At 44.8% G+C, this 26475-nt stretch overlaps 1 protein-coding gene across 1 annotated transcript in view; it reads left to right on the forward strand.

Moving 5' to 3' along the window:
• The first annotated feature begins 7660 nt into the window (after positions 1 to 7660).
• The window catches only part of Csgalnact1 (chondroitin sulfate N-acetylgalactosaminyltransferase 1), a 333334-nt gene continuing 314519 nt past the window's right edge, over positions 7661 to 26475 (forward strand). Inside the window, exon 1 of the mRNA XM_032919242.1 lies at positions 7661 to 7805. The gene's annotated coding sequence lies outside the window, so the exon portion shown is untranslated. The remainder of the gene's footprint in view (positions 7806 to 26475) is intronic.

Here is a 26475-nt window from a genome sequence, read left to right on the forward strand (position 1 = left end):
AGTGCTTCTGCTGTTGACAGTTTGTGCTAATGGCACAGAAACATTGTCCTTTTGGGAGTTAGGATCTCTGAAGGGATTCAGGAAATTTTGAAGTGAGCAATGTTGTTGTAGAGTTGAGGGGATATAAGAGTGAGCAGCAGGTATTCAGGGGCAGAGCAGATCCTGGGTCTCAGGTGCTCTTTGTCTGTTGAGGTGAGAGCAGGGTTCAGTGGAGAATAGAGGTGAAAGGAGGGGGTTGAAACTAGAGGAAGAAAAAGACACCAGGGCCCAGGTTGGAGAGTCCAGAACTCAAAGCAGAGATTGTTCCGGGATGGGAAATCCACTTGCAGAAAGCCAAGTGAGTCATAAGAGCTTCCTGAGACTGGAAGGAGATAAGGGCTAGGAGTACAGCCGGCAGCGGGCAGCAGATGGAGACTCAGTGAAGGTTCAGGTAGGGAGTCTACACCCAGCTCCTCCATTGTCTTAACATATGATTGAGTGTGTTTACAGTAAACTCAGGACTTGTGTCTTCAGATGAGAAGCTGTGTGGTCAACTCTGCAGGATCTAGAATCACCTAGGAGACACACCACTGTACATGTTTGTGAGGGAACTGCAAGATTGAGATGGGAAGACACACCCTACATGTGGGTGACCCTGTTCTATAAGCTATGGCCCTGAACTTACAGCAAAGGAGAAAGTGAAGTGAGCACCAGCATTCGTCATCATGCTTCTTAGTCACACAGATGTAACCAGCTGTCTCGAGCTCTTGCTGTCAAGACCTCCCTGCCTTGAGCTGAATCAAAATAAACCTGTCGTCCCTCAAGCTTCTTTTGTCTGGTACTGTGTCAAAACTGAGGAAGGTGACTAATACAGGCTGTAACAGCAGGGGTGATGAAGAAAGGGACCTACCAATGTAGTAACATTATTTTTCTTTTTAATTTCTTATGCATATAGATTTCAGTCAAAGGTTGAGTAACGTGCAAGGCATATAACAAATTAGTATGTTGCTGAAATAGTTATTGTGCCAGAAGCAATCAGAATAAGTAAATATTTAGTTTCTTATGGATTGTTCCCTGCCTCTCATTGCTTATTTCTGATTGCTATTGGTTTACTAGGCCAAGCCTGAAGCATGCTTGGAAGTCTATACGTAATGACATGGTTACCACTCATATTCCAGAAAGTCCTATGATTTCGTTAGCAATAAATCCACTTGGATCCATTGTGAGGCCTCTGTGTAACAATACAGATCTTTATGGACTGTAAAATCAGAGCAACTTTTTCTATAGTTAACTTTCATGGCCACTCTGTGAGTAGCTGATAGACCTTTCTAGAGGTCAGAAAAGCATGTCAGATCCTCTGGATTGGGGGTTACAGGCAGACGTAAACCACAGGATTTGGGTGCTGGGAATCAAAACTACAGCCTAGCAGGATTACTGTTTGCTCTGAGCCATCTCTCCAGCCTGTCTAGCTACAGGACTGCGACTGCCACATCTAAAATTCTACAACTTCTACCATACTTTGCCATTGGCGTCCCTCTGGCTTGCCCACTCTCTGCCATGGAATATTCTTTCCTCATGAGCCACAACGTCCACAGAGTCTACTTTTACCTTTCATCTTTCATCAGACTCTCTTAGCTCAACTTTTCTCTTATTATGTAGATGATATTTTGTCCAGAGAGGCTTTCCCATTCACACTCTCCTTTCTCAAACCCTGGCCTTTCCTGAACCCAGAGACTTCTCCTCTGATGCGTCTCACAGACAGGTTTAGTAAATGTTTTCCCTTTGGCTTGAGCCAATCACAGCTTACCTTTCTATCCGCTTCTATAGCTGGCAGCACTTTTAACGATTTATTTTTAGAATTATGTGTATGTCTGAGTGCCTCGTGGTGTGTGTGTGTGTGTGTGTGTGTGTGTGTGTGTATGTGCGCGCGTGCGCTCTCACTCATATGTTTGCACACATATGAATATAGATACCCATGGAGTGTCTGTAAATACTGCATTTTCCTGGAGCTGGAGTTCCTGGCTATTGTGAGCCACTTGATGTGTGTACTGAGAGCCAAACTCGGGTCCCCTGCAAGAGAAGTGTGTGCTGTTGGCTGTTGTGTCGTCTCTGTTGTGTCACCTCTCTACCTTCAGGCAGTGGTGGCTTAGGTTTTCCTCTTAAGGTGTCCTGGAGATGGACTCTGAGTAAAATTGTAAAAGCAGGGCTCTTCCCAGCAAAAATGAAAGCCGATTAAGCAACCAACAGTGCCTACTTCTGAACACATCTTAGTACTCCATGAAAATTCAAATAGTAAATTCCCTATTGAGATGGGAAGACACACCCTACATATGGCAGTCAGAGTTCCACATAATCTAGATTCAGCCACTTCTAGACTCTTCTCTTCTTCTCCCTAAATGTCCGTATGTCCTGGTCATTTGGATTATTAATTAAGTTCAGGACTTGGTTAGTCTTTTCCTTACGTGGCTTCGTGAGTCATGTGCGTCTTCTTGGAGATCGTCTCCCTGTTTTATCTGTCTACTTGCCTTGCCAGCTCCCTCCCAAAAGCCACTCCTCGGGGGAACCTATCAAACTTGAGGCAATTCAGGGAAAGGCTTTCTCTTCTCTCCATGTTTCCTCGGTTGTCTTGCAACACATTCTGTAGACCAGGCTGGCCTCTAACGCAGACATCCACCTGCCTCTGTGTCTCAAGTGCTGGGATTAAAGGTGCATGGCCCCACACCCAGCTGCCTCTGAAATCTTAGAAAAGTTCAGACTTTTCCACTAGATGTCAGGTTCCTCAGTGAAGGCTCTGCTTAGTCACTTGCGTTGTTCCCACAGCGGCGCACAGTAACTGCCTCTCTTGCTGTGGGTGACTGAGTAATGATTTGACTAATGCATTTCCTGCTAAGCGTGTCACTTGAAGCCAGGGAGGCAGTATGAGGTCCTCCCTGTGTGTGGCTAGGCAAGGCGAATCACACCCTCTATCTCAGACTGAGATTAAACGAGGACACCGGCCGTGAATGGCTTTTGCTGCCAGTGGTCGGGATCATTTTCTCACCTTGGCCTTTTTGATTTGGGGGCAGTAGGTTCACTTGTTGCCTTCCTTAGGTAGCTTTTCTTGCGTGGTTATTGATTCTAAACTTGCTCTTCTGTCTCCAAGTCGTTTCCTCTGCTCAGTGCTGCCATATCCTGCAGTAGTGCTCCTAGTATCCTCCAACACCCCTCCAAGCGTCCTACTTTTTACAGTCAGTAATAAAGAGTCTTACAATAATGTGTGTCATCGGAGCATATTTTATTAATGGAGAGCTTGCTACAGTGCATCTTTAGGTCAGTGGAAGGGTACAGAGTGAGGTCTTGAAAGCAGGGCAGGGGCTTTATAATATTAACCTTAATAATAAATGATCCAAGAGGATGATAATGTTGGGAAGACGATAATAACTTCAAATAAGCCTATCTACCAGTTTAAAACAAAGTAGGGTTGAAGTGAAAGTTAGAGGGATCTTTTTGGGACCTTTAGGACTTGAGTTATCCAAGAGAAGAATATTTAATATTTGATAATGAGAGCTAGTGAGGTGGCTCAGCTGATAAAGGCTCCTGCCACTAAACTTGATGACCTGATTTCGATCCCCAGGACCTACTGAGTAGAACGAGAGAACGGTTCGATCAGGTTGGTACTCCGATCTCCACATGAGGGCTGTGGCCCACATGCACACACATGCACCCCAAACAAATAAAAATGCAACAAAAATTAAAAGGAAACACTTGTCATACCCACAAAAAGATGTAATATGAAATGTAAAGGAAAGAAAAAAGAGAAGAAAATGAGTGTTTCTAGTCACATTTAAAGGCCTTGGGTGAGCGAGATATCTGACCACTGGTGAGCAAATGCAAATACCTCAGCAAGCAAAGGCCATGCTCTGAGCGGTCCCAAGCTCTGAGCGGTCCCAAGCTTTGAGCAGTCCCATGCTTGTGCTTGCTTGTCTGAGTTTCCATGCCTGGGGTGCAGGCAGCTGCGAACTGCTTCCTGGTGCTCCACTCATCTTGCTTTTCTGAATGACCTTCTGCAGCGTTTTCATGTTCTCCAAGGTGAGAGACCATGTAGTACACAGGGATAGAGTGAAGGAGCCACCCCTGAAGCGTGGGGTGTACCAGGCAGCTGTTGTCTGAGGTCCTAGCTACACTGATGGAAGTGTCGCTCCAGAGAATGGCTCCGATCTGTCATATGGAAAAAAGAACAGTTTGGGAGGGGCGTTTCCTTCTTTCAGGCCTCCTGGATTGATCTAGAAAGAAAAGCATGAGTAACGTAGATTTTGAAATACTGTAAAACAACCAATTAATTAATAGTGGGGGAGGGGTGCTGGAGATCAAACCCAGGGCCTTGCACAAACTGAGGAAGTACATTCCCTCTAAACTGCCTTCCAGCCCTGGCTTACCATATAACTCAGGCTGGCCTTGAACTTGTTAGATAACCCAAGCTGGCTTTAAAGTCAAGATCCTCTGACTCTACCTTGTCCACCCCCAGGCAAAATAATGGTTTTAATGATTCATGCACTTGAAGATCTAAACGTGGAGACAGCCTAAAGAGCTTAAAGTATCTCTCATTCAGTCAACAGTTATTAGTGAAGCCCATGCTGTATTTGAGTTATGAAACCTTCCCTAAGAAACGAAAATCTACTTGTTTGGTTCAAACATTATTTACTTTATTCGTTCTACATGAAAACTAATTTAGAATTCTATTTATATTTCCAAGGTTTTTTAAAAGTGGACTGTGTAGAATATAATTAGACCCTATCTTAATGACTTCCACTTACGACACTACTGGCTGGCTAATCTCTAATCTCTGAACAGAAAACGCCTTACATCTAATGCCCGCCTCTGACTATACAGCACATCTCTGTGATCTGAGAATCAGATAACCCTGATTAGTGGAACCGAACTTGAAGAGAGAGTCAACACGACTTCAATGTAGCTCTCGAAAGAGAAGCAGTTGAGCCTTAACGAACATGTTTCACAACTGTTGGTGCAGCTCCTGGAGGGCCCGGGTCAAGTTTCTTAAGGATCCTGGTGAAACTGAGACATGTGGTTATGTGAAATAGCTCTGCACATGGCCTTTAACTGCTGTGCAGTATCTATAAAACCGGGAAGGGGAATAACATTTGAAACATTTGAAACGTAAATAAGAAATACCCAATTTAATAAAAATGGAGAAGAAGAAGAAGAAAAAAAAAAAAGACAGGTGATTAGCAAAACAAAGCCGGGTGTGAGGTTCAGGCTTACACTCTGACACTTGGGGTGCTAAGGCAGGAGGATTGTCACAAGTTTGAGGCTACTCTGGACTGTGTAGTGAAGTGCAAGCCGATCAGGACATGCACTCGCAATCGCTCGCTTGGGTGCACACACACACACACACACACACACACACACACACACACACACAGACACACACCTGCCTTTTATATACACAAAAGCTTTCTACTTTAAGTCACATTGCTGTTGTGCATTTACTTCTTTCAATACCTGTTTTTGTGTTTCCTTACTGTTCCCACATTAGCAGTATGACATTAACTATCTTTAGTATGTCCTTGGAAATTCGAACAGCATAATTTAATTTCTAAATCATGCTTGTGAAAGATATTTTAACTGTATAACATTTCAGGTACAAGCTAAAATCTGAGTAGTAAAATTTCCCTTTTTGTCAGTAAATCTTAAAAACTGGTTTCAGACAGATTAGGCTTATGTCTATAATCCTGGTTCACAGGAGGCCATTAAAAAAGTCTTCTTTTTTTTTTGTTGTTGTTCATTTTTATTTTTTCACCGAATGCTGACCCTTGCATTCATTACAGTGAATGTCTGTACTTGTGGCACCCAGGAGCCTAAGGCAGGAGGATCATAGGTTGAAAGCAGTTCTTGGTTACCTGAGTTTGACGTCATCCTGGGCTCATGAGACTGTGTCTCTAAATAATAAAACAAAAACTACATCTAGGCTTAGTGGTCTGCCCAGTCTTCCTGGCCCTTGGCCCTAAGGTATGGGAACCCATCTTTCTGCTAGTTTCCCTGTTCAGTTTTGTCGGGGGCTGCCTCTCCTGATGATGGAGGCAGAATGCTCATGTGACAAAACTCTGTAAAAGAAGCTCCCGAGCGGAGAATCCATGGTGAAGTACTCTCTCGTTCGTCCAGGAAAGGCTATCTTCTCTTAAGGATGTGGTTACTTAGTTTTATCGCTTTCTCCACTCACTCATTTTTCATATACTATTGAAGCTATTAGAAACTGAGGGACCCCAACCCCTGACAACTGGCATCCAGTGACGCACTGACATTGCGTGCATTGGTATCTACTGCAGTGGCCCAGACAGAGTCAATAGCCAAATGGGAGATGTTTGAAAGTGGTAACCTGAGGTACGTCCACATGCTAAGCGCCCATAAAGTAACCACAATCGACCCTTAACCGGTCTCGTTCTTTCTTTTACTTAGAGTAACAGAGATTTCGTAACTGTTAAGATATGCTCTCCATCTTTCCTGGCCTGCACTCTGAGGCTTACAGGCCTTGTCTGTGGTGGGCCACAGCAACCCCATAGTCAGCTTTCCTAGTCTGTTTTCCTAACTAAAGCTTATGCATAACTTTATCACATGATTCTGGAGACGCCATCGAGTAGAGAGATGAGAGGTACTTCGGCAGGCGGAAGCAATCAAAACTGGAAGAACCTATCAATATATGGAGACAAGACTGCTTTAGTGGTAGGTGAAACAAAAGCTCTGGGGAATTTGCGTGGCTACTCACTGAGTGTGAAATCAAAAAACCTTAACAAAACCTGTAAGTAACCCTGACTTCCACGTAGTGACTTCAATCTGCAAGTGGAAATTGCCATCCAATTGCCTTTTGAGGATGCCTGTGAGTGATAACTTATGTCCACATAGGTGTGTGCATGTCTGTGCGGAATTAACTATTTGTTACCTTCCCATCACGCAGTACTTTGATGCAGTCAGAGAAGGTACACCGTATGCTTTGTTTATTTGGTAAACACGGATCCTTCTAGTTTTCCCACGAATCTCGGGAAGTTGCTGTAGGGATGCGGCCGCCAGAGGTCCTTATAGACGTCGTTTAGCCACAGTTGGGGCTGAAGGGTTAAAGGGGTTTCTGATCATCTGTAAATGAAAGCTTAGTGAAGGCCTTATCGCCACAACTCAGGGCACCAAAAACAGCGACGATCTTATTAATTCTCTCAAGTACAGTTTAGGAAGTTTTGGATGCAAGCCATCTTTGGAATTAGGACAGTCCGAGCAGAGCAAATGACTCGAGGATGAGTGGGGGAATGGGGGTGAACTTGTAGGATAGACGCCCCCTCTCCCTTGGGGCACAGTTTCCAACAGTGCCCTAGTCCCTATCGCTAACTCCTCGATGTCTGCGATCAATCACACTTGAAGACTCCATGGTGCAGGAGAGACCCTGCTCTCCACTCATGGTCCCTGCAGTGGCAGTCTCTCAACCAGGGCACCCTGCTCTGCTCGTACCTGGAACCGGGACGCACTGCAGACTGGCCCTGGTGGAATTGGATGACTGCAGCCATACACGACCCCAGCCCTGAGGCCCACGCTACCCCCACCACTCGGGCTCGTGGTTCCTCGGCTCCCACCCGGAGGCGGGCGCAGTGCTTGGCCGCTGTTCAGCCCGCGCTCCCCGCTTTCCCCCTCCCCCTACTGCTCCGGATCCCTGGAGGCTCAGCGGCTGTTGGAACTGGAGGTGGAGCCGAGCCCAGGGCCGCCTCGCAGGAGGGAAAGTTCGGCGGCGCCGGGCGGGAGCAGCGTAGCCAAGGGAGCCGGCTCCGCTGTCTGCAGGGTTGCTTGGGGTAAGTAGGGGTCCCCTAACCAGAGGGCTGGACGGGCGTGGCCCGCTGTTTTGCGGGTGTGTCGCTGTCGTTTGCCTGTCCGTGCCACTGCCCCCGACCTCGACCTCCGGGTGGCTCTCTGTCAGTCCGGAGGACGCCCGCACAGCTGGCTTCCATCGACCACTGCTGCCTAGGGCTGAGGACTCCCGGATCACTGCCCGCTGTAGCCCTGGCTAGGCGCGTGGAGGGCGCGGCGCCTCTAGGTGGACGCGCGAGGGTCCCCCGTGCCGCACCCCGCGGTCAGCTCAGCTTCTTCAGCGTTAATTGAGCCCTCCGCTGTTGGCTTACTCTCCAGAAACCCCACTTCAAAGTAGCCATGGCATATGTAGGGGTGCCTCTAGTTTGCTGTTCTTGGATTATATTTGCTGTGATGAAGAGGGTGGCCCATGGCAGGTCGCTCCCCGCATTGTGCCGGAGCGACGGTGACTCTCTGTATCCCAAGGGTCTTCACATCTGCGTGTGACTCCATGCAATTGTGTGCGCCAGGGCTGGGGGAGAAGCTTTCCCAGGGCATGGTCTTGGGGTATAGTGGGGGATTCTGAGGGCTGGAGGAAAAGGAAAGCTGTGAGCTGTGCCTGGCGAAGGCAAAGTTGTTTGTTTCCGCCACACTTCCTGCACCTGTACCCCTGTGTCAGTGATTATGAAGTTATAGAGGAAAAGACGTTAACACTGTTGTCTAAACGCTGAGCCTCAGTGGACGCTAAAAATGAAAGAGTAATGAATGATAGCATGGCTGTAGTTTGCAAAATCCATTTTTTTTAAAAATTCAGATTGCAACGTCTTGGCACAGTTTTGACTTAAATGTCATTAAAGACAACTAACTATATTTATAAGAAATTTAAATATCTAGTAAATCCTAGCAATTCTATGGGGTTTCTTGGATTGTGTTGACACTTTTTATACAAGAGAGCCCCAATTATTGTGAACTGCGAGCATTAATAAACTATGGGTTCTGCCGCGTGGAGAGAAGTCTGTCAAACTTGGAGACAGAAGCGTTAGGCAGAGAGTAACTGGTTCTCTAGGCAGAAAAGGCCACCCGAACACAAACAAGAGGGATTGCTGTGATAGAGGGATCATGTGTTGAGCTTCCAGAAAATGCCAATTCTGGGAAAATATGAGATGGACAATGCCCATTGTAGGAACTTAATACATGGTCATTAGTGCTCTGAACTACCCAATGGGTGTGTCCAACATGGTGCAGCCTATAGAACGCAGTAGAACGAAGAACGGCTATCAGTACAGCCCAAGCCAAAAGTCATGAATATACTTAAAGCACTGAGGTTTTTCTGTGCGATTGGCTTTTGATTAATTAACTCGGTGTAATTGTCAAGCTTGAACTTTTCAGATTAGGACACACCTGCTGCCACCCCAAATCACTCGACATTACTTTTATTTCTCTCCATCTTCTTGTCTCGGATCTTATATATCTAGTTGTAAACCATATCAGCGAGCTTCAAAGAAGAAAAAGATCCAACGTTTACATCAACCCCACTTACATTATTGTGAGGTTGTGCTTTGCTGGTCCAGAGGACTAGCATCCAAGAAGCTCATCTGACATTTAGCTGCACGACTCTGGGCCAGTTGTTCGTTCTTTCCAATACCAATCAGGCTCCTGATGTGCAAAATGGTTGCAATACTCCTCATTTGATAACAGTATTTGCCAGAGTGAAAAGAAAACATTCTTTTTCTAAGTGCTCAGAGCACAGTAGACCCCTCCCGAGGGCTATTTGCCTCACTTAAATACGGTTTAGATAGGTTTTGATACTTAAAACTTTAACCATAATAATTCCTCCTTTTATGCACTCTTTGGCCCATTCATTCATACTCCATCTATGCATCCGTCCATGAGGCCATTGACCCCTGAAGGCCATCGGATTTCCCTCATAGCATTCCTTGCTTGGCTGTTTGAACCAAGGAGTTGGAATTCTAGAGAAAGATAGTAGGCAATGCATCATGGTTTTTTTTTGGGTTGAGAACCCATCATCGGGATGCGGGATGACGAAGTGGACTTCCCAGTCTCCCTGTTTCCCAGTTCTGTGCTTACTAAAATGATGGCACACTCAGAGGTCAGAGGAGAATCAGTAAGCCGTGAGTGACTGTTGTCTCTCCTGCTTCCCTTGTGCCGTCCAACCCCACCATGGCAAGCAGTAAGGACTCAGCACGCCTGCCTTTATAGGTTTGAAACTTACTGTGTAATGAAGTTATTCTTCAGTTCACATCCTTCTTCGCGGATTCCTGATGAAAGGACCTTGGGACTGTAAATTATAGCTCTCCCATATATTAAGGCTAACAGAGGTACTGAAGAGGCTGAGCTCAGGTAGACTTTATTACCTATTGATTTGGGTCCTGTGATAAAGTGCTCTTATAAAACTTGTAATAGCCGAGGTCTCGTAGTAGTGGTTCTGCCACTAGGGGCCTCCTCTGCACACTGGATTACCCCGGGCTGTCATTTGTTCCTATCCTTCTGTCCTTACAGGTAGCAAAGAAAGTGGACTCCTTGATGAGAGAAGGATGTGCATATAAAAAGCATTAACAATGACCCGGAAGTGAACGAAGTTCCCTTTGATGGAATCAATGCACTTTAAAACATAATTGTAGAGACTTAAAATTTGGCTTCCTTTCTTACTTTGCACATCATAATATTCAGATATGGAATTTTTTAAATTTAGAAAATAAATATATGATTCAGATGTAGATTTTAATGTTTTTCTTTGTGTGTGTGTGTGTGTGTGTGTCCATCTGTTTTTGGTGGAATTTTTTCTCACCTAATCTTTCAGTGTATTTAAAATAGCTTTTCTTTCTAAATGGATGCTTGTAGGACTAAAGTACTATAAATTGCTTGTCAAGGGATTTTATGTAGCCAGTTGAAGCTCCTCCCTATCCCCCTCCCCTTTTTTCTTCTCTGCCTCTTTTTATTCTTGGAGCTACATTAAAATCTATCTTCAAAATGTCTTGTTACATTCTATAATGTAGCATTAAAAGATATCTTCTGTTTAAGTTAGAGCCTCACCTAGGTAGCCCAGGCTGGCCTCAACCTTGCAGTGATCCTATAAGACCTACTACACCCAGCTATGAGTTTTGAAAAGCCTTTGTATTTTCTGATTTTATATGAAGTTAGTCAGGCCTGAAAATATCTGTTGAAACTTAAAGGTGTCTTTATTTCCTATAAATAACTTATTTTGTAAAAGGAACACGGACCATGTCTGTAAACAGGTATTATTACCCCCAATATAGCCATATTATTTGTAAATAAATAAGAGAGCATTTTCAGGTTTCCAGTAAGATTTAATTTATTTTGAGAAACTAAGCACTTTTACTCTGCACTGAAACATTGGCTAAGGTAAGAGAATGCAGCACCCCCAAATCTTACAAAGGGGTTTCTCTTTTTATTCAGCAGAACCTTTCTGAATTCAGAAACATTACAGACATCCAGTTCATATTTCCCCCTGTTATGATTTGAAAACAAGGTAATACGACTGTTGTTGTTTTTCTATGAAGTAGTCCAGTCTGTGGTTAAGGAACAAAATAAGAGGACTAAGTTTAATTGTGAAGGCCGTAGAAGATTTATTATTATTATTTCCCCCTGATTAAGCAGAATTCTTTGGATTGCTTTTAGGGTTCTGGCATATCAAAGAGCTGTGCAGATCCTGTTTATACAAAGGAATGCTTTTCTAGAAGCAGAAGAGGTTTTAACCTCCAGCTAGGGAAGGGCTTGGCACCTCTCAGCCTATCCTTCCTCTCCCCAAGACAGAGTTGAGCCTCAGCCAGAGTGACGGACATATAGCTTGCTGCAGAGCACAGTGATTTAGTTCAGGCAAGAGCTCCAAGCTCACAAAGATTATGGATGCTTGCCCAAGGTGCAGGAAATGAATGGCTCTTCATACCTGTGAGTCATTTTTAGAGACCTGCATTTGGGAGGTGCCACCTGTAAGGAAATGACAACCGTGAGCGGGGAATTCTTTTGAACCCATCACTTAAGCACAGGCTGCACAGATGATTTCTGTTGTTTTTAGGCGAGGCAAAAACCAAACATTTGGTTATCCTGGGGTCGCATCTGCTCCCTTGCTTTATTTCTACACACCGAGAACATTTGGGTTGATGAAGAGGGAAACAGAAAGCGCAGTAGGTAGGCGTGAGCTGCCTGTTTATACTGATTTGATTTTTGTATTCCCAAGGCATAGCTTAGATAAGCAATCTTCACTGATAGTTTTGTGAACATCATCTATTCTGTTTCAGGGCACCCTCAAAAGTGACCTCTTCGTCTTTCCTTCTCATCTGCTTAAATTGCTCGTTAGAAAGGCTCCTCCTAGTGCAGCTGAGGCCGACCTTGAATCTGTAAGCCTGTCCCTGCCTAAGCCTCCAGAATCCTGGATTACAGGCAGGCTCCACCGTACCTAGCCTAGACACTTGTGGCTACATTGGTGCTGCTGCTTGCCCATGAGTTGTCCTTGTATGATTTAGCACTTGGGTAGTTCTTTCATGTGTGATTGGCCATCTTGGGCCAGGTTGTTAAGGTTGGCAAACACATAGCACATCAGAGGTCAGAGCCAGTTACCCTCCTTGCTGTCAGTTCCTGTGGGGCACATTCTACACAGCCATGTCTACGGATGTGCTGAGAAGAATGCCTACCACATGGTAAATTGTATACATTCATACGTATATATCTCTGCTGGTGTTTATTATAATTACTGCCTGGGTTGCTTTCAGTTTAGGTCAAGGTCACCATAGCCACAGACATACCCGATGGCAAAGATGCAGCAAATTTGCCCTCTCTGGTAATACTTGCCAAGCCGGATACTTCATCGAAGGTTTCTCCTTATACTTCACTGCAATGTGGTTCTTTCCATTATAAACTTGGTTAGTGCTGTGTTAAGTATGGGGCATGAGGTGCTCATGCAGTCTGCGCTGCCACCTTGGGCTGTGTGTACTGTTGTTATTTGCACTCTACAGGTGAGAGAACGAAGGTTTCGGTGATGACACTTGTGTAAGGTTGGATGCTAGAGCTGGGCCTTAATCTACATCTGCCTGCTCCCACGGGAACATCTGCTATTCCCATCCCCCTCTCCCATGTACGTGTGATAGGTGTGCGAATGTATGTAAGTTCCCATGCTTGTGTAGCAGAAGTCAAGGTAAGGTGGTGTTTCTCTTAGGAGCTATCCACCGCTGGTTAGGGTGGGCTGTCTGGATAGTGAGTGCACATCTCTGTCTCCCCAGTACCAGGGTTGCAAGTGCACACGCACCACCACAGCCTGCATTCTCTGTGGATCCTGGGCACCACTCAAGATCCTCAGGTTTGCACAGTAGGCAAGCTTCTTATTGACTGAGCTATTCCCTAGTCTCCATAGATTTGTTTTTATTTTTTGTTCATGCTGTTTGGTCTTTTTTCCAACATAAGCTCCTTGAATTGACAGTTGGGTAAATGTCTTGGAGTTCTGAGGGTTGGTGAAACATAGGGCATTGATTTCCATTATTGTATTGGTATCTATTCCTGGGCAGGAGAGATAGAGCAAGATAACAAATGGAGCTTTTTCAGACTTGCTTCAACACTTGTTATTTATATGTTTGTACATCCAGAATTTTCTCTAGTAGCCCAAAATATATTGTAAATAGCTGTCCTATGTAACAATGAACTTCTTCCTTTTTACCCTTCCCTTTGCCTCTCTCTCTGTCTTTTTCTCTCTCTCAAGACAAGGTTTCTATGGGTAGCTCCAGGCATCCTGGAACTTGTTCTGTAGACCAGGCTGGCTTCAAACTCAGAGGTCTGCCTGCCTCAGTTTTCCCAGTGCTGGGCGTGCCACACCACTGCCTGGCTGATAGTTAACCTCTTATCAAGGCACTTTGCAGGGACGTTGCAAAAAGAATATATGGATAAAATCAAATGTGTGGGTTTCAGAAGGTAAAAGGGAAGGCTGGGGCCAGTCATTCATTCATGCATTCATTGAGCAAAGTGCTCACGTTACATAAAGGCTTTCTACTAGATAATTCAAAAACTATAAAGAAGGGGACAATGTAGGGAGAGGGTGCGTGTTATACCTTGGAGCTGGGCCGTGCTGGGTTTGTTAGCACAGCTGGATCTCTTCTTAAGCCCCACCACTTAGTTTCTGTGAATGGATTTTGCATGCATAATGGGGACAATACATTTTTGACTTCTTGCCAGAATTAGAGCCCTCAGAAAAATGCCATGCCACTGGAAGTAGGCAATGACTGTGCCTCCCTACTGTTCCTCCTTAACTGTCTCCTCTCATGGCCTCCCATCCCTCCCTTCTTCCATCGAGTACTGACTGGTCAGAGAAGCATAAAAGTAGTGACACCTAAGTCCAAGGTAGAGTGTGGTCAACCCTTGAAAAGAATGTTCTTTTCTGGTTCTCCCTCATGGAGCTGGGGCAGACTGGGCGATGATATTAGGTAACCTGTGAACTGGCACTTGCTAGCCCAGGCTCCCTACCCCACTTGGTCATTACCGAAGCTGACCAGAAGAGGCTGACTTCTAGGAGCCCATGGCAGCTTAGTGCTTACTGTAGATGCTTCTGGTGTAGAATAAGGCTGAGGCTGCAGGGTAAAGAGAGGGTATTTAGGCAAATTGGAACAAGTTAGAAGTGAAGTTTGAGGTAGGCCAAAGCAGAAAATGTTCAGGATTTTGGGGTATGCAAGGCCAACACTTGGCAGATTGTTACTTGATGGGACTGTGGCTGTGGCTGGGGCTGAGGCTGGGTCTGGGTCTGGGTCTGGGTCTGGGGTCTGGGGCTGGGTGGGTCTGGGGCTGGGGCTGGGCTCTGGGGCTGGGGCTGGTTTGGTGGTTCTGAATTACAGAGCTTACAGAAAGGCTCTGCCCAGGAACTCACAAGAGAACTGAAGCCCTTCTATATCTCTAGCTTGGTGTATGGCCTGACAGGCTTTTCTGAAGGTGGTGCATCCTTGCACAGCAAGGAGCTAAATCAAAATTATTAGCTCTTGGCCAATTCCCACTTGAGATTTCAAGGGTTAGTTTATATCACAGAAGAAACGAGCCTCCTTTCCCCCCTTCCATTTGGGGATTCAGTTAGACATCCATGTCTGTTTCAGTGTGTGGCAGGAAGCCAGAACCACCGAGGCCCCTGGGTGTGTCTTGTTGGCACAGCCTGTATAGTGGGCTGTGTTGCCGGCCAGGGTGGGTTCTACCAAGATGTGCCTGGCGGTTTTATGATAATGAGCAGCCTTGTTTGGTGTGCAGAGTAGATGCTGTGTGTGGTGGGGCAGGAATGTGGGTTTTACAGAATCATTACAGTTTAGAACTGGCTCATTCAGTCATGGAGGCCTGGAGACATTATTTACTGTGTGGTGGCACCTAGGCCTGAGCCTACCCTTCTGCGAGTGAGTAAATAGGACCTGCCCAGGTGCAAGCAAAGCCTGAGTCAGGGTTTTGAAAAAAAAAAGTGGAAAAAAAATAAATGCAGGATAGGGTTAGAGAATCATATGTTTAGAGCGATTTATGGTAATTCTGAAAATCCCATTTTTATGGGATTCATAGAGTGTATTAACAGAAAAGCAACAAGATAGCTTTAAAAACATAGCAGAGGGAGCTTTGGAAAAAAAAGAGGAATGATCCTTAAAGTGAAATTCATGTTAGTTAGTGGATTTGGGAAAGGTTGTTGGAATGAGCACGCAGAGAGACCCAAGACCTTCAGAAAACGTGGGAACTAATGCCTGGGATGAGGAAGCAGTGACCTGAGGACTGTGGCTTTGGAGATGGTGTGAGTTGGTCAAAGTTCAAATCTATACAGTGCCTTTGTGATCTTAGGCAAGTCAGTTCTCTAGATTCCAGTTTCTCACCTAGAGTACGAATCAATTTATCATGGTTTTTCTATTTGGGGTTTGCTCATTAATTGAGATGTTTGTAGCTCATTAATTGTAGATGTGTTTTGCATGGCAGGTGCTTAATACATGGAAAAGAAAAGAATTATTTTCTAGTTTTCTTTTGGGAGGAAATTTGAGAGACTAGAAGGAGACTGAGGTGTTTGCCCTGGATCTTGAGTCTCTAAAGTCTACTCTTGGATTGTTTTCTTATTGTCTTCAAGTTTTAGATTGTTATAACTCAATATGCCTTTGGATTCCCACTGAGCATGTGCCACTGTGGTAAGTGGTGAGAGGAATCCCAGAAGACCGCACTGGGTACCCACATTAGTTACTTCCTTGTTTTTATGACAAGATACTAGATAAAGCAACTCAAGGAGGGAAGAGTGTTTCTTTTGAGAGAAAAGTCCATGGTGGTGGGGAAGATGCATTGGTGAGTGAGCACACATGGTTGCCTGATCTCCTTACACTCACAGTCAGGAAGCAAAGAGCTATGGATGCTGAGTCTCAGATTATTTCTCCATCGCTTTGGGACCACAATACAGGGAATGTCACTAGCATCAGCCAGGGGACTTTCCTACTAAATTAAACCTCCTCTTCAGAACATTTTCACAGATTTATCTAGAGGAATGTTTCCTTGGCAATCAATTCTAAGTCCTGTCAAGTTGACAGTCAAGATTGGCTACTGCAGTACCTTTGCATAGCTTAAGTTTTTGATTGAGGGCAGTGTGACCAGGGCTTCCTGTTAAACAATGGATTTCTATATCTCCCATGAGTCTTTTGACTTCCATGAATGTAAGTAACTCAGACTACTTATGATGTCTTTTGGTAATCTGTCTACACAGGGTAGCAGTTAATGACCTCATGAACCGAATAGAGAATATTTGTGGGTCTCTCCAATCTCTGCTCATACTTTCACAATAGTGAATCTAACTGGTGGCCAAGGGTTTCTTGTGCAAACACATGAAAGTGTTTGCATTTTGTAAATCTGATTGCTGGAAAGCATGAAAAGGTGTATTTGATGTGGTGCTGGATTATCTTGGGCTGAAGAGGGTACAGAGAGATGTGGTTCTTTACTAGGACTGTTGGCTCTTTTGGGGGCTGAATGGCAGTGTGAATGGCCAGGGTCTGTAGCTGTTCTTCATCACCAACAAATGAGAGTTAGGGAGTGAGTAGTAGAGTAAACTTAAATGAAGTTGGCTTTGCTAATTAAATAAATTCATGTGGGAGCGTGGCTCAGAGGTTAAGTGCATTGTCTGCTCTTCTAGAAGATCTAGGTTTGATTCCCAAAACCCACATGATGGATCATAACCATCTGTATCTCTAGGCCTAGGGGATCTGGTACCCTTCTCTGGCTATCTAGGACATGGTACCCAGACATACATGTAGGCACATCACCCATACACATAAAATAATAAATATTAAAAAATAATGTAATTATAAATAGACATTAGAAATATAAGATTAAAAATAGAGTGGCCACACTGATTGAATGAGTTATTTTTCTCCTAGAGGGCTTGCAGAGTCCACAAAGCAGTATTCTTGAAGCTAGAAGTAATGAGAAGACCGTTGGATAGTAAAACTATAGCCATAGAAGCACTAGTACTTCTGAAATCATTGGTTTCATGTCAGTGTTTTGCACAAGTCCTGGGTCACTGGAGACAGTCTGCAGAGTTTCACTGTGGACATGCAGAAGGCCAGGAGGGACTAATCTAAGATGACTCAGCCACCAAGTGACGTGATAGTCTAGGGATGAGATGATACAGGTGGATGGTTTCCACCATGCTATTACAATTGGGCACGCAACATCGTTAAGTATGGTGGCTGGCTAGAGACAATTCTAGGCACCTCTACAGTAATTCGACTTACAGCTCTGCCTGCTCCCAAGTTTCAGAGTCAGTTATACACTCCTACTGTGTGCTTGGTGCTGCCACAGACGAACGGAACGAATGAGAGCTTCTGGCCTTAGGGGTTCAGAAGAGTAAAGCCCTACAAAGGAAGGTTTAGTGTCACGTAGAATGCTTCCTCTTGGATGGTAAGCACTCAGTGACCATATCAAAAGCACAGAAATCTCTTTTCACATCTTGCAGAATTCATAAAAATCAGAAATGGAAATAAGGGGCTGGGGCTCAGTAAAGTGCTTGTTGGGCAACCATGAGAACCTGCGTTTGGCTCCCAGCATTCATAGAAGGCCCAAGGGTAGGTATTTGTAACTCAGCACTGGGTGATGAACAGGAGAGGCAGGCAGATCTTCGGAAGTCAGTCAATTTAGACATCCTGGTAAGCTCCAGAGTTAGAAATTGGTGGGCTCCAGTTTCGATGAAAGAGCCTGTCTTAAAAAAAAAAAAAAGAAAAGAAAAGAAAAAGGAGAAATAGTGGAAGAAAACTAATGTCAAACTTTGGCCTCCACTTATAGCTATACTCATATCCATACATGCACTGGAGTGTTTGCAAGAATGCATGCGTGTGTGTGTGTGTGTGTGTGTGTGTGTGTGTGTGTGTGTGTGTGTGTGTGATATCTCGGTTTCAGGTTTCACTTGTACAGTTTCAGCCTGTTAGTTAAAATGTGAAACGCTGTTTCTCTGCATTGCAAATCTATGATCTTTCTGAAAATAAAGAGATTTTATTTCTCAGAATAGTTCTGAGGAGTTGTTTGGAGGCAAATAGGATGCGCATATGGAAAGACATGGCATGTGTGTCACTGGGGCTTGTCAGGTGTTGAATAATGTGGTTTTCAATTAAGCACAGGTCTCGTTTTCCTCCTGGAATACAGCGTGTGCAGAAGGATCAAAGTTACTTACTATAAAGTAAGTACTATTGAAACACTTTCCTTATAGAATTCATTTACCATTGTGGAAATTGTTTCTCATGGTTGGGTCTGGTCATTGTGTAGGAAGAACCTACACAAAAAAGAACCATGTGCATTTGAACCCAAAAAGGAAAAGGAAGCTTTTGATCCTGTTTATTGTATTTTCTATGCTCAACAAGTGACACCGTGATGTTATGAGCTGGGGACGTAGCTGGGCTAGTAGTACTTAGTGTACATGAAGCCTTAAGTTCAGTCCCTATATAAAGCAAGGGATACTGGTGCATGTTAGCAATGCCACCACTTGGGAAGTACAGGCAAGGGGACCAAGAGTTCAAAGTCATCTTCAGCTACAGTAAATTCAAGGTTGTCACAGGCTAGATGAGACCTTCTAAAATAAACAAAACCAAACAACTAACCACGATATAGGACTGTAGACACTTTTGCTACTCTTACGTCATCACTGGATCAGTCTGTAGATTCCTGAGTGTAGAGAGCACAGCCCAGGCTCCCACCCCTAGCCCTTGCCTCTAATGTTTTTGATATATTCCAATGCCTGTGGTAAGGTTAGCGCAGGATGTATGCACATGAGGCTTTCAATGAATACGTATAGGTCAACAAATTCAGGAGTTCTGTCACCAACAGGGTGAGTCAGAAACAGTGTTCATAAATGAGCAAAGGACTCTCTGGGATCCCAGTTTGTGAATGGGAAGCTGACCGGGTAAAGCAAGCAGAAAACTCAGGCTCAACATCTTTTACTATTACACACAGCTAGTAACTGTGCCTGTTTTCACTCTATTTCTGTTTACTGTGTGCTTTCTTAAGAATTACCTATAAGCAAATTATGTATTCATCGTCTTGTGTCAGGCTGGATCTAATGCAGTCAGGAAGGCTTCCAAGGCTTTAAGTGCTCTTGAAGGTAATAAAAAGGAGGGCTAATTACCTAGCCGAAGTGATTACAAGAGAGATGTTGGACATCTCGACTTTCTGGGATTGTGACGCCAGCAAAAGTAGCTTAGAAAAGGACAGCTTTGAGAAATGTCAAGGACATGGACCAAGCTTTTATTAGTAGTATTATCCTTACTTTTTATTTTGTATTAAATCTGTGGTGTTAGTGTATCTGTAGTTGAACAGAGCACGAGGACCAGACTAAATAATGCATGGAGTGTCTGTGGGTGAAGAGTCGATTTTAAAGTATGTGGCTGGTGTTCACAGTTGGAGCCTGTAAGATTTTACATTTAATGATTATACCTTCCCGTGGCCATCCGTCTTTCTCTTTAATAAGCAATACTCCTTATCAGGCCTGATTTGTGTACATTGATTGCACCATTATACTTGTTAAATATTAAAGCATTTCCCCCCCTGTGTGAAGTCTAATTAGGCAAAGTGTTTGGTGCAAGCCTAGAATTATCATTCAGAATAATAGCTCGGTCATTACCTGTGACACATACCTCAGTCTGCTGGATTGTAGACCTTTTATTCAACCCCTAATGAGAACACCAGTGTACTGACCTCTCTCTCTCTCTCTCTCTCTCTCTCTCTCTCTCTCTCTCTCTCTCTTACACACACACACACACACACACACACACACACAGAGACCCCTCAGTCCTCAAGATTGAGCCTAAGGGTTCACTCATGCTATGCAAGCACTGTAATGCTGAACTATATCCCCAGCCATTTTTGACTATTTACTTACGGTCCTATTTTAATATGTGCTACTAATATATATTTGTGTGTGCATGCATGGGCATGTTGGGTGTATGCACATGTGTGTGTGTATTTGCATGTGCGTAGGCATGTGTGTGTATATGTGTAGAGACCCTAGGTGGCTGTCAAGTGTCTTTCTCAATTGCTCTTTACCTTACAACATATTATAGTCTCTTGCTGAACCTGGACCTTACCATTTTTGGCTAGCTTGGCTAGCCAGCTTACTCTACAGATTCCTCTCTCTGCTTGCCTACAGGAAGCTGCCATGGTTCGGGTCCTAACTTCAGTTCTCTTGATTTCATGGGAAGCACTTCATCTACTGGGCCAGCTCAAAGTCACTCACTTAATTAATTAGGTAATTAATTAAAATTAATATTAATTAATTGACTGACAGGGTCTTGTGTAGTCCAGGCTGGTCTTAAACTTGCTGTGACATTGAACTCCTGCTCTCGCTTTTCCTCTTGAGTGCTGGGATTGGAGAACTGTGCCAACACACCTGCCTCTTATTTCATACTTAAAACTCAGAAGAAAAAAAATCTGTATTCTTCTGTGAACCTATGCATATGTACAGGGGCACACATACACATGTAATATGAGGCTGATGGATCTGAAATAGATCAGGCCCAGTTTATGGCTTGTTACTCTCTGAGAGAAAAGCTTTTAAGACACAAGTTTCCTGTAATGTCTGGTTATCAGGCTAATAGGTTTTTCCTCTCAGTGGTCCTCGCGGTGCATGCTGGGGTTTTCGAAAAGTGCCTGTATCCTGTCCTCACAATTACAAACAGCAGCAGAGCTGTGTTCCACTGATGAATATGGGAATCAGTGTGCATGTCTTCTTCAAATGAACAGTTCTTGACCGTTGATTTCTGAATGTGGTCAGATAAAAATAAGATCTGGCTCTAAATTAAAATATGGACCTGGAACTCAAAGAATGGATTCTCCGCTTCAATAGTGAGTAGCGGAAGTTCAGAGGAAGCATGGTGCACCGAGGTCCTCATGAATGCTAGAGGTAGGAACAGACCTGGAGCCCTGCACACCGGCATTTCCAACATGGCGATCCTTGGCAGAGCATGATGGGAGGACTGCCCACTGGTCCCCCGCCCCAAGCCCTGGGGAGCTTGGAAAGATTTTTGAGGGCAAGACTACCGCTCATGGCCAGCTGACGATGGGGTGCATATCATTTGAATTTATCTGTGCTTACGGAAGACTTTGCATTTCGTGTTTGCTAATTGTCAGATTGCTGGGAACCGGAATTCAATGATTCAAAAATCGCAGTGTATCCTTGGAGAATCTCAGTGTTCTGTGGCGGGTTAAATGAGTAGCAACAGCTGTCAGGCAGCGGTCCCAGTCAGCAGCCGGGCAGTGGCAGGGCTCAGCTGGAGAACTGGGCTTCCAGGTCAAAAATCTCAGTATCTTGCTTGCCTTTTGTAGCCTGCAAGTAGACTTACTGGTTCTGCATATCTAACCTGAGATTAAAGAGGACCCTGAAGATTCATGGGCCAGCCTGTCTTAAACAAACACTGGTCAGTTTATATAGTACGATGAATTATCAGGTGAGCTCTGAGGTGTAATGTATCTGGGTTAGACCAGCTGCCATTCACTAACTATGAAACTAAGTATTACGTTGTCACCTCTTATCCCACTCCTTCATCTGCAAAGCAGGAGAAATAGCCGTGTCTCAATGCTGTAGGGGGATAGATTTCTCAATACTGTTAACTGCTTGCTGGATTTTCTTCCGTGCTCTACCACAGATGCTCACCTTAGAGGGATTCATTGTTTTTGAGATGAGCTGCCGAGATGGGAAGCTTGACTAACACCTTAATAGACTAGGGAGAGGTTACTAAAATAAGTTGCAAGAGAGAAAAAAATGGACACTTTTCAAAGAAAATAGTGAACCCCAGCTTCATACTCCATGAAAATCCTCCATATTCTGAAGGCATAAAAGGCATCCGTGTGGATTTGTAACAGGATTTGTGTAGTGAAGCCTGGGCTCTGAGGCTCTGCCATCAGAGCTGTGTGAGGACTCACAGAGAGTGCTGCAGGGAGGCTTCATGGACTCGGTGTTCCCCAGGCTGGGGCCAGAGGTGCTCTGGGAGTAGAATGAAGGAACAATTGGGAAAGGGCACTGCATGGCTTGTGTAAGTGTTATCTCTGTCGCCATGTCTCTGACTCTGTCTCTCTCTCTCCTTTCCTCCCTCTGTTTTTCTCTGTGTGTCTCTGTGTCTGTCTGTCTGTTTGTCTGTCTCTGTCTCTGACTCTGTCTCTGTCTCTCTCCTTTTCCTCCCTCTGTTTTTCTCTGTGTGTCTCTGTGTCTGTCTGTCTGTCTGTCTCTGTCTCTGTCTCTGACTCTCTCTCTTTCCTCCCTCTGTTTTTCTCTGTGTGTCTCTGTGTCTGTCTGTCTGTCTCTGACTCTGACTCTGTCTCTGACTCTGTCTCTGACTCTGTCTCCGTCTCTGACTCTGTCTCTCTCTCCTTTTCCGTCTCTCTGCCTCTCTCTGTGTCTGTCTGTCTGTCTGTCTCTGTCTCTGTCTCTGTCTCTGTCTCTCTCTCTCTCCTTTCCTCCCTCTGTTTTTCTCTGTGTGTCTCTGTGTCTGTCTGTTTGTCTGTCTCTGTCTCTGTCTCTGTCTCTGTCTCTGACTCTGTCTCTGACTCTGTCTCTGACTCTGTCTCTGTCACCATGTCTCTGTCTCTCTCTTTTTCCTCCCTCTGTTTTTCTCTGTGTCTCTGTGTCTGTCTGTCTGTCCCTGTCTCTGTCTCTGACTCTGACTCTGTCTCTGTCTCTGACTCTGTCTCTGTCTCTCTCCTTTTCTGTCTCTCTGCCTCTCTCTGGGTCTGTCTCTCTCTCTCTCCTTTCCTCCCTCTGTTTTTCTCTGTGTGTCTCTGTGTCTGTCTGTCTGTTTGTCTGTCTCTGACTCTGACTCTGTCTCTGTCTCTGGCTCTGTCTCTCTCTCTCCTTTCCTCCCTCTGTTTTTCTCTGTGTGTCTCTGTGTCTGTCTGTCTGTCTCTGACTCTGACTCTGTCTCTGACTCTGACTCTGTCTCTGTCTCTCTCCTTTTCCGTCTCTCTGCCTCTCTCTGTGTCTGTCTGTCTGTCTCTGTCTCTGACTCTGTCTCTGTCTCTCTCCTTTCCTCCCTCTGTTTTTCTCTGTGTGTCTCTGTGTCTGTCTGTCTGTCTCTGTCTCTGTCTCTGTCTCTGACTCTCTCCTTTCCTCCCTCTGTTTTTCTCTGTGTGTCTCTGTGTCTGTCTGTCTCTGTCTCTGTCTCTGTCTCTGACTCTGTCTCTGACTCTGACTCTGTCTCTGTCTCTCTCCTTTTCCGTCTCTCTGCCTCTCTCTGTGTCTGTCTGTCTGTCTGTCTCTGTCTCTGACTCTGACTCTGACTCTGTCTCTCTCCTTTTCCGTCTCTCTGCCTCTCTCTGTGTCTGTCTCTGTCTGTCTCTCTTCCTGTCCCTGTCCTTCTCCCTCTCTGCTTCCTGTGAGCCAGACCTGGCCTTGTATGGTGATAGAGCAAGCCTGGGCCTATTGCCTCCTGCTCCAGGGCTCCACCATCCTGAGAGGACAGAGGAGCAAATTCAGGAAAGGAGGTGGATGGTGTGAAGAATACCTGCGTGCCATCCGTCCCAGGGATGTGGGTCAGAGGGGACAGTGAGGCTCCACCCCTACAAAGCACAAAAGGTAATCTTGTTTAAATGTGCCATGGCCTTCGAGATTGTGAAAGGCTTTCACGGTAGAAAAGATTAAGTTTGCCTTCAGATCAACACTGCAGCAGTGTAAAATAGAAGCTTATTCCTCTTATATAGAAGTGACCGAGTCATTCATGGAGAGTCTTTTCAAACAGGTTCTATATGCTTCACTGCACCCATCGCCCATGTGTGTGAGTCTCAGAGGAAGCCGCTTAAGTCCCAGACTTCCCAGAAAAGGAAGAAGAGAGGAAGCATATGCCTCCTCCCTTTCAAGGAGGCCTTCGGGATATCCCGCCCAACCCCTTTGCTTATACCCCATTCATCGGAGTTCAGTCACCTGGTCACATTTAGCCAACAGACTGGAGGAAGTGCGACCTCAACCCCAGTAGTGGTGGGCCCAGCCGATCATTGTGATCTTGTCTAAAGTGCCAGAGGCATTCCGTGACCTCTGTCCCTCCATTTTTATGACACCTATCAGGAGCTCTTGCTCCACACCAGGAAGGACCAGTGCAGCAGCTGTGGCCCAGAGAAGGAAGTAGGCGAAAAGGAAGACACCACAGCCTGCCTGCATAGACCCTGCAGGGTGAGGATCCAGCAGAAGCTCCTCCTGCCTTGGTCTTCTGTGACGGTCAGTCGGTCTACACGTTCCACTCTCTTCTTGCTGTATTCTGTGACGCTGCAACCTTGGGGACTTTCTCGTACCTCCCAGAGGCTGGAGAACGTTGCTGCCTCTGAAACCGTTCCTTGCTTCTCAAGAGGGACACCCACTGCCAGCCGTGAAGGTATTTTTAACTTAATAACAACTCTACGTGTAGCTACTGTGCAATTCCAACAGTTAAGTTTTAATAACTACCCTTTAAAACTTGCCTGATAATAACCAGGCCAGGTTTATATTTTTGTTAATTATCTCAAGAAATGTCTGCTGAAAGCAGGATCCATAAGGGGGATTTACTTACATTGTGCGGTTTAATCAGATTCAGTTGTCTCTTCTCCCCTCCCCTTTACCCCCTCCCTCTCTTTCTGTTCTTCCCCCACTCCTCACTTTTAGCACACCACTTCGGGAAGTTAAATGTTTTGCTCTCTCCTTCTTTAGTTTATCTCATGGAATCATTTCCAAATCATGTATTTAAGCCAACAAATCAATCACTAACCAGTATCACCCCTACCGCCCCATCTCCTTTTCTCTTCCTTTTAAGATCGGGTTTTCCGCTTGGCCTGACTCGCCTGGGACTTGCTATGTAGACAAGAACGGACAGTAGTCCCACAGTCTCTACCTCCCAAGTGCTGGGATTACAAGTGTAAGCCAGCACATTTGCCCCCATCTGGGTGCTTCTTCCTAAAAAACAATATGGAATATTTAAAACAAAAACATGGTCCCTGGCTGTTTATCATTTTACAAAATTGAAGAACAGGATGCTATTGTATTTTATAGTGAGTATCTGCCACAAGTATGCGTGTGTTTTTGTGTGTGTGTTTTCACTCACTGTTCTTGCATTTCAGACATTCTGTGATATATACACTCGTGATACGTTGTTTAGAGGTTCTTATACTGAGAGTCTGTTAGCAGGAAATGTCCTACAGTTTTGAATGTGAACTGTCCCTCGCAAGAGAGAGGATCCCAGCTCTTTTATGATACGTGGCCTGGTTGGCAGAAAGTGGGTTACTGGCGGTGAGCTTTATAACCCCTGCTTCCGACCCCATGCTATCAGCTTCTTGGCCCACCAGTACATGAGAAGGGGCAGTTGGAAACTCCGACCTCTCTGGAGTCAGCAACTGCTCTATGCCTTCCCTCCATGATGGAGGGTAGTCTATACACCCCCTGCCCCCTGAAATCCTCCTTTATTTTATGTCCACCAGGGTTAGAGTGGAGAGAAGTATAACTAATACACTCCCTTGCTTTTACTTGTCCAGTGATGGTATTCTATTCTTATTTCTGAAAGACAGTGTCACCAGGGACAGAGTTCTAGCCCGGGGTTACTGACTCTCAAGCTTCAGCCATGTGTTCACTGGCGTTTTTAGGAGTCAGTTGGACACCATTTTCCTTGTAGGAATACATCCTTGTCTCTTGATGCTCTAAACGCCCTTTTCCCCAACCACCTCCTCCTCGTTTTGAAGGCTTTTGATGGTAAGAGTGACCGCCTTGTGTGGGTCTTCTCTGGGATTTTGTTGCTTTACTCAGGGTAAATTGCTTCTTATTAACACTGGAGGATTCTCAGGTGTTATTTCTTTGAAGATTCCTCTTCTAATAATGCTGGCTCTCTTCTGGAATTCCAGAAAGAAACGCTATAGATTTTTTTGTCTTTATTCCTTAGTCTATTTCTACATTTCTACTCCTCTAGGATGTTTTCAGAATCTTTTCTTTTAGAAATAGAAACAGTTTATTAAGAAAGGGAAAGTTGCCGTGTGTAGTGGTGCATACCTTTAATCCTAGCTGAGGCAGGGGGATTGCTGTGAGTTAGAGGTCAGTTTGATCAGAGTGAGCTATAGGACTGCCAAAGCTACATAATTAGACCCTGTTGATATATATATATATATATATATATATATATATATATATATATATATATATATATATATAGAGAGAGAGAGAGAGAGAGAAATCCTAAG

The sequence above is a fragment of the Rattus rattus genome, chromosome 13, assembly GCF_011064425.1.
Source record: "Rattus rattus isolate New Zealand chromosome 13, Rrattus_CSIRO_v1, whole genome shotgun sequence".
NCBI lineage: Eukaryota > Metazoa > Chordata > Mammalia > Rodentia > Muridae > Rattus > Rattus rattus.